The 8169-nt window shown below is 30.4% G+C and overlaps 1 long non-coding RNA gene across 1 annotated transcript; it reads left to right on the forward strand.

The window, feature by feature from the left end:
* The first annotated feature begins 421 nt into the window (after positions 1-421).
* On the forward strand, positions 422-4415 carry LOC129757859 (uncharacterized). The gene is made up of 4 exons (XR_008739833.1): positions 422-525; positions 577-1130; positions 1186-1313; positions 4381-4415. It is a non-coding gene; the product is annotated as an uncharacterized LOC129757859 (long non-coding RNA).
* Positions 4416-8169: the final 3754 nt, after the last annotated feature.

An 8169-nucleotide genomic window follows, 5' to 3' on the forward strand; every position in this document is an offset into this window, starting at 1 on the left:
GAACGTATTTTGGTTCTTATTTGCCCGAACGTTTCTCCCCAGAAGTCGCCCGAACTCGTGCTCGATTTTTGAGGTCTAGAGTTAAGAGTTTTATGAATCATACACACCAAAATTTTTCTAAAATTAAACGAGCCAGAAACGCTTCAACACCTAATTTTTTTTTCATCTAATCTAGATCAGATCTAATTTTACGTCATTTTGTATCTAAACGACGCACTTTACAAAAATTTGCACATTGGAACAAATGTTAAGCTCGAAAACATCTAAATTTATTGCATAAGGGATGTGTTTTTATGTCATGTAAATATAAAAACGATTACGAAAATGTAAAATCATGAGTTGAAATCAATCAGTCGTTGACTTCCACTGAGCCATTCAAGTAGCTTGCCGCAGATGTGATTTGAGGGACATGAATAAAAACATTTGCCTCTTCCGTTCAGTAAGAGAGTTAAAATGGAGATCGTCGGTTTGTAAAATCGATTGGAATTCATGGGGTTTTCAGTTTATCTGTGGCCGTCTGAAAAGGTAATGTGAGAAATCTTTTGTTTTCAAAATAATGTTTTGTTTTTTTTTTAGTTAAAAAAAACCTTTAATCCGGAGCTGAACGTAAGTGCTGCAGCAATAAGTGGAATCAATATTATGTAAACCAATTTACTGGTCATTACATGCTACATTATTTACAAGTCAAACCCATTTTCGACAAACTCCAGCCATTTTTAATCGAACCGAATCGTGCATAGTTTGTCTCCATAAATATGGAGTGAAAAAGTGTTTTAAAATACAATTTTCGCCTAAGTTTATGCTTCACCGGCTGTTTAATGTGAAATGAATGCATAACGTTAGTAAACAAACCGATATAGGCAACAGAGGATCTCGAGGAAGTTTTTTGCGAGGACTAATCAAGGCCATTTATTTTCGAAGAACAGTTTTGAGAACGTTGATGGAAAATTCCTTTGGATTCAAATTTTTCTGTTTAGAATTTTCGCTTTCCAATATAATCCCAGCAACATCTTATTTTGAATCCCCGAACAAATGGGGATGAAATTGGATTTTGGAATTATCAACCGCAAACCAAGAAACTCGAATTATGGCAGCATTGTATTGAACAGTGAGCAATATACGAACGAAAGGTAATTTATCATTACATTGATTTTTTATGTAAGTTTAATTCTTTTTGACTTCCAGTGTCTGAATTATAAAAACCAAGGCCCGAATATCTAGGCCTTTCACACTACGTTCTCAGAGTGACCACATTAACTTGGTGGATGCTGCCCAAACGAACAAAAAATCTGATCTCCTTCTCATTGACAATAGTAAGTATGTTTAAAAACTATTCTAGTGATTTAAATTTCAAATTTGTTATCATATCTCTGAAAAAACCCTCAAAGGCTTATCAGTAAGCAGCTCATAACAGTTGTCTTGATAAATTTCCAAGATGAATAATTCACAGCCTAATTCAAAGTACACAGTGGTCCTTCTGTTAAACTTAACTTGAATTTTAGTAGGTAATTTAGCTTACAAGAACGAATTTAAAAATGTTACCTGCGACACGACAAAGGTTCTATTTAGTTCTTTCGAAAGTTCCAATTCTTCTGCTTTTTTGTACACATAGTTCCCATACTTATGATGGATAAGTGAATTTGTGAAAGAATAGTTCCACCAGTTCCACTGCATTTAAAACTCATGAAAATCTATTTAAAAAAGAGAAGATTAGTAACCATTTATTATGTTAATTACCTTAAAATTACACCTTCGTTCATTTTTTGGACAAGTCTGCCGCTCGTTAAATGTATTATAATAGACTTCGAGGCTAGAAATTTTTTTTTCTTGCAAAAATATTAATCAATTTATTTTATTTTCAAATACATCGTAACATCACAGAGGTTCGTAAGGTAGCCCGATAAATAACATTTGCATGTATTGGAAAGGTGATTGGAATAAAATATAGGTGATGAAAAAAAATTGAAAATGATAATTTAAAAAAAAATTATAACTTTTATTTTTACTACTCTTATACAGTAGGTATATGATAATGATGAATTGTGAATAAAATCAATTCTAAAAGAAATTCTTACGATCATTGGATTCTATGATAGCTTCCGGGCATCTAACATCTAACCTACACATGTTCAAACAACGGATTCGCATACCTGATCTGTTACTGTATATACCCTGCGCACTGGCTTTTGTGTCCAAGGGTGCCAAGTGGTTTTGATAAAAATCTGAACGATGCGGTGATAAAAATCTTGATTTTTCAGGACAACACCAAATTAATGGAAAAAACATGCGCAGCATTAAACTATGTAACTCATATAACTGCTGTTTTATCGAAAAAAAAAACATAAATATCATCTAAACTAAAGATTATCATCGGTTAAACTATTTGATAATTGATTTATTTGATGTTCTCATCATAAAGATTTATTTTTTGAAAACCAGGACCACTTTTCAAAAATCATCACGAATCAAACGTTTCTGAAAAAAATGGACGGTCTCTCAAAAATCAGGACCAATCCTGAAAAATGGGACACCTGGCACTTCGGTTTGTGTCAAATCTAAACACAGTAAATCTGTTGTTCTCAAATTTGTCTTTTTCCGAACTTATTAACACGCTCCTGATTTGTTGCTTAAAATTAGGTTTGATCATGGTTCAAAACATAGTGCATTCCATGAACTTTAAATTAGTTTTTTTTTCTCGCTAATGGGTTAACAAAACAAGTTTGAAGTTATCCCTTTTTTCCTTTGTTGAAGGAGTAAAATAGAGTTCAAAAGCGAGGTACTCCTCCATATTTTTACTTCCACTTTATCTTTATTTTTTTTTCGAGCTCCAAATGTTCAAAACTGCAAAACACGGGTAACATGTATGGACCTTTCTCCAGGACCGGAACGACACTCATCGTAAACATAGAAATAGATTGTCACTAATCCACATGAATATTGAAAAAAAATTGGAAGATGAGAGTTTATTCTAGCCCGACATTGTCAGTTTCTAATTGTGTCCGTCATTGTCATCATTGAATATGTACTTTTTACAATTCCTGGAATCTTCTGGACGTAACAACTATGAAGCGTCCAGAAGTTTCCATTGGAGTTTTGGAATGGAATGTCAAATTCTTCCAAAGCTGCAAAAGCAATTCAATCTTTGTCGGAATGACGTACGAGTAAACGCTCCAAAAAATTGATATGAACTTATGCCGTATTTGTTTTTATTTGGTGGCCAACTAGTTGTGAACTAGCCGCTGTCATCTTCATATAAAAAATCGCTTCGACAGCACTTAGTGCACAACTCGTGGACCACCAGGATAAAAACTAATACGGAATTAGTTTTGAGTATGAACTCATTTATGAGAAAATACAGTCGAACTCATAGTTTAGGGCAGTAAGCTGCCACTGATGACTGAACTGAGCTAACATTTTGAACAAAAATTATTTGATTTTGAGTTTGTATTCCGTGGCGTGAAGGTACGTACTTCAATATAGGATGTTTTCGAAAGGTCGAATTTGCCAGTAATCAGTTATAATTCTCTGTTTTGGCTACGATTGTTCATTAACAAAAAGCTTATTAAAATGTTTAATCAATGTATTTTAATAAAAGTTTCAAAGCCGCCTTATGTGGATTAGGCTCTAAAAATGCAATTTGAAAATATACCATTTTTAAAATTCCCAAATGTTTTGCGAGAAGATACGCTCTTTTGAAAACTAAAACTATTTCAGCATGAAATTAAAAAAAAAAACATTGGAGTTCTCTAGAAGATCTCGGGGTTTTCACTGAGTTAAAGTTTCTTGTTTGGTATTTATTTCTGTAGTTCAAGTTTCTGTTTTTATATTGTGTAGAAGGATGTTAAATTGTTGAGATGATCTTCGTTCAATTGGTGGTTTGATGACCGAATATCACTTAAATCGGTGAACATTTTAATGGATATCTGATGTGCAATTTTATTCCATTTTTTCTCTGTTACTGTTGTATAAATTTACATAATATCAAACCCGGATATAGAAACGATCCTTTGATTCTTAAATTGATAAAAGTGTTGAATTAGTATAAGATCTTTTGCACAAACAAATTTATTGCTTACCGTACCCTAGTGAGGTAAGAAACCCGGAGACTGTTGCAATCGAAATTGATCATTAATAATGATTTTTTTTAATATCGAAAGATCAAACTAATAAAATTGGATTTTGAAGAAGAAATATATACATACTTCAAACTGTTAAGAGCAATGGTTTTTTTTTTTCATTAAATTATACTGTATATAAAAATACATCAAAATTTTAATGAAGCTAATAAGTTTGTGATAACAAATTTAAAATAAAATCAATAAGAGTATCAAGATTGTGAAAGTTTCTAAATTACTTAGCTGAAGTTTTTGTATTTCACAGATTCGATGACTTTGTATCCCATCTAAGAATTCAGAGTGTCTTGACGACTTGAAGAACTGAAACGAAGCTTCTAGAAATGTTCAAACATTTCAGGAAGAATAAATCGTCAACTACGAATTGTATTAAACTTTTCAGAGCCTCAATCAAGTGTTAAAATTTAAGTGTTCAGTGTTGCCTCAATATAAGTTGATGAAAAAATAAAATAATGAAATTATGTTGAATAATGTATTAATAACTATTTTAGAGTCGTTTTTACTTAAGAGAAAAAATCTTAATTTAGTAAATGCATATTCTTTAGTTTTATAATAAAATTTATTTACTATGAGATGGCGTTTGTGCTTTGCTACAACGAAGATGACAAATCCAAACTAACTGATACTATCCCTCTTTCATTTACATTACTATTTAAAGCTTTCGGAATCACAAAATTTTAGTGAAATAAATTTTTATTTATATAAATTCAAGTGAATTTTCACAGTTTGAAAAAAAATAGTCATTTATCCTTATTTTTATTCCAAATAATAGGAATCGTAATTTCATTGAATTGGAACAAAAATAACGATGAATATTTTTTTTTTGCAAACTGTGAAAAGTAACTTAAATTTATGTTAATGAAAATTTGTTTTCCTAATAATTAATATCTCTGAAAGCTAACGTCACTGAAATTTAACACAAAGCAATGTAATTTCAGAGAAGATCTAAATTTACGTCAAATAAGACGCTTTACTTTTGTGCATCCAATTTGACGTAAATTTACATCATCTATGATATAACATTATGTCGAATATGCCTTCAATTTAAGTCTGAGAATTTATGTCTTCAAGCGTTTCTGTTTTCTTTGCTTTAATTTTAGGTCAAAAGTGATGCTTCAATTTTGTGCATCCAATTTGACATAAATTTACACCAAAAAATTAATAGTGTGTATCTATAGCAAACTTCAGGTGTTTGAGACGTCTGATTTAAATATCAGCCGAAATTGTATGCTGAATGCCAAGTAATCAAATCTTTCCACATATCAAACCAATGCAATGGTCTTCGTTGTTATGGAATCGTCCAGATGGTAAAGGCATAGGCGCTAAGACTCAGATTTTTCCAAGTCAATACAGAAAGATACAGATATAGATTTTTATACAGATTTTCATACCCTCATACAGATTTTTAGAGATTTTTCAAAAATAAAGTTCAGCCTGGTTTAGTTAGAACTGGATAAGCGAAAAACCACATAAGTAGGAGGAATCAGCATATCCCAAGCTATTTACAGCACAAAACCTCGAGAATCCTTTTCCTGGCTAGACTAAGCAAATTAGAGGAAATCCCATTACTGTACTGAAGTTTTGGTAGCAAAATGACATTGCACCAAAAAGAAACCTCGCGTAAGCTTTCATTACGTCGTATGAAACATCTTAAGAGTTCACAGAAAACTGCTGTAAAAGTTATCAAAACAGCTTTAAAATTTGTATTTCACATACAGAATATGTTTTCCAGGCTACAAATATTCAAAATGGAGAGAAGTTGCGACAAGTTTATGTCAGTTTTTGTATTTTTTCGTAATAAAACTGTTTGTTTACATTTTGTTTCATACCACATTATGAAAGCTCACGCAAGAAATAAAGAAATAGTCAATCAGAGTAATTGATTTCCGAAGAATATCCTTTGTTCCATAACGAAAGTAAATCGAGAAAACTTCGGATTGTTGTATCTTTCTAACAAATCAGTGGATTTTAATCAAATACACACGCTTTTCTGTATCACATTAATGAATTTATGAATTTCTGACCTTCTCTAAAAGAGAACTTGGATAAGTGATGTAGTGACTCCGTGTGGTGGAACATCTTTAAGCGAGAAAAAAAAGTTCAGGACTCTCGTTTATCCAGATCTGACTGAAATCTTTAAAAGCGCATTTCAACAATTAAAATAATTTGAAATAAGGTTTTTGACTAAATTTATAAAGAGCTCATATTCTAATACGGCCCAAAAGACAATCATTTTAAACAAGAAATGATAACCACCCTTCGCAAAATTAGCAAAATACCGCATAAACCTCGATAAGCCAAATAATATGAAATCTCTTTTATTGAAACTTTTCATCTAGGCCAGGATGTTCTTTAAATTGTTCACTGATAGAAATTTTATGATGAAAACAGCTAGAAAATCAGATCAAAAACTCAAATTAAAAATTTTTGAAACATTTTTTTCAAAATAAATTAAATTTCCGTCGTCAAACTATCAGTACAAAATTTTGCATATTTTTTTACCATACAAAATTATAACTAAAAGTAGATTTCAAATTGTCTTATTAAGTGAAACGAAGATAAAAGTTTTAAAATTTTGAAATGAGTTCAACAAGTTCATACTTATGAAAAAATATTAAAAAAAACTTGAAATATCTAACCTTAATATCATTCAGATAGAAAAAAAGATTTTTCTTCACAGTTCAAGGTGGCTCAGGTTCTAATTTGAAATTAGTTCGTAAAGGAAATTTCATCGGTATAACCTGATATTCGACATGTTATATCTTGGCAACAACTGTACCAAATTTTGAAAATATTATTTTTGATTTATAAATGTGTTATGGTTGATTTTAAGAATATTCTTTTATTGTTAAAGATTAGAAATTTAAAGGTTTTATTCGAATTCAAATTCCAAGTTAGTCTCGATTCTCGATAATCAATTTATATGGAGATCATGGTTTATCCAAAATGAAAATTTTACATGAGCGAATTAGAATCATATTTCGTAATTATGATAAAATATTAAGATAATATATAATTTTGTATTTAAAATTAGATTTAGAACTTTAAATCAGATGCTAAACTAATTAAAAAAATTCTCAACTTAATCTTATATCTTTAGAGTCCATAAACGAGATATTAGATATTTCTCTTTCCACTTTCGATACTTAGAAAAAAAAATTGAAAGTTTAAATTTCAGAATGTCTTAACGTTCTACAAAATGACAATGCTAAACAATAACAAACTTGTGAAATTTGGTCTAAAGTTGTCGAAACATAAACGTTCAATTTAAAATTTTCTTCGATTGAATTCCCAGGATGTGTGACTGATAATTTTGAAATCTGGCCCATTTGAAACACATTAAAATTGTGAATGCAAGAATGACTTGCCGATTATGATTCCAAATAAATATAAACTTAAGCATTTTATCAATAAACAATTCTGCCTAGAAAATCTAATTTTTATTGGTATTTCGCAAACTAAGAAAAAACCTTCAATATGTAAAATTTCTTTTTTATATGAAATTGCAAAATACAAGCTTAACAATGACTATAATTTTTCGAAAGCTTGATACACATTTTCAGATAAAAAAAAGCTTATTTTCTCTTAAAACTAACATAAAATTAATAAATGTATCAATCTAGATTCGATCTATTCATTAATTCATTCAGCTTAGCTTAGCTTATCTTAGCTTAGTTGAATCGATCTATTCATTAATTCATTCATCAATTTAAATGAGATTTTTTTTGGAAATTTGAAAATATAAAGTGGAAAACCATAAAAAAAAATTCAAAAATTTTGAATAACGTCTATCCTAGGTTACTCTGCCACTGGTATGTCATTTTTTTTTGTTTCGATTATAGTCGTTTTACCATCTCTATGGCATTCGCAACTTTATCAACTATGCAGTTGGCGAAAAACTTATCCGGTAAAACTGTGATCGATGTTTACTCTTGGTCTCGAACTCATGGACATCGGCTTAGGAAGCAACTAACTTGCCAACTGAGCTATATCACAAGCTCTGAAACTGATAATAAGTTCAAGTTTTGTTAACAAT

Source organism: Uranotaenia lowii, chromosome 3 (assembly GCF_029784155.1).
Source record: "Uranotaenia lowii strain MFRU-FL chromosome 3, ASM2978415v1, whole genome shotgun sequence".
NCBI lineage: Eukaryota > Metazoa > Arthropoda > Insecta > Diptera > Culicidae > Uranotaenia > Uranotaenia lowii.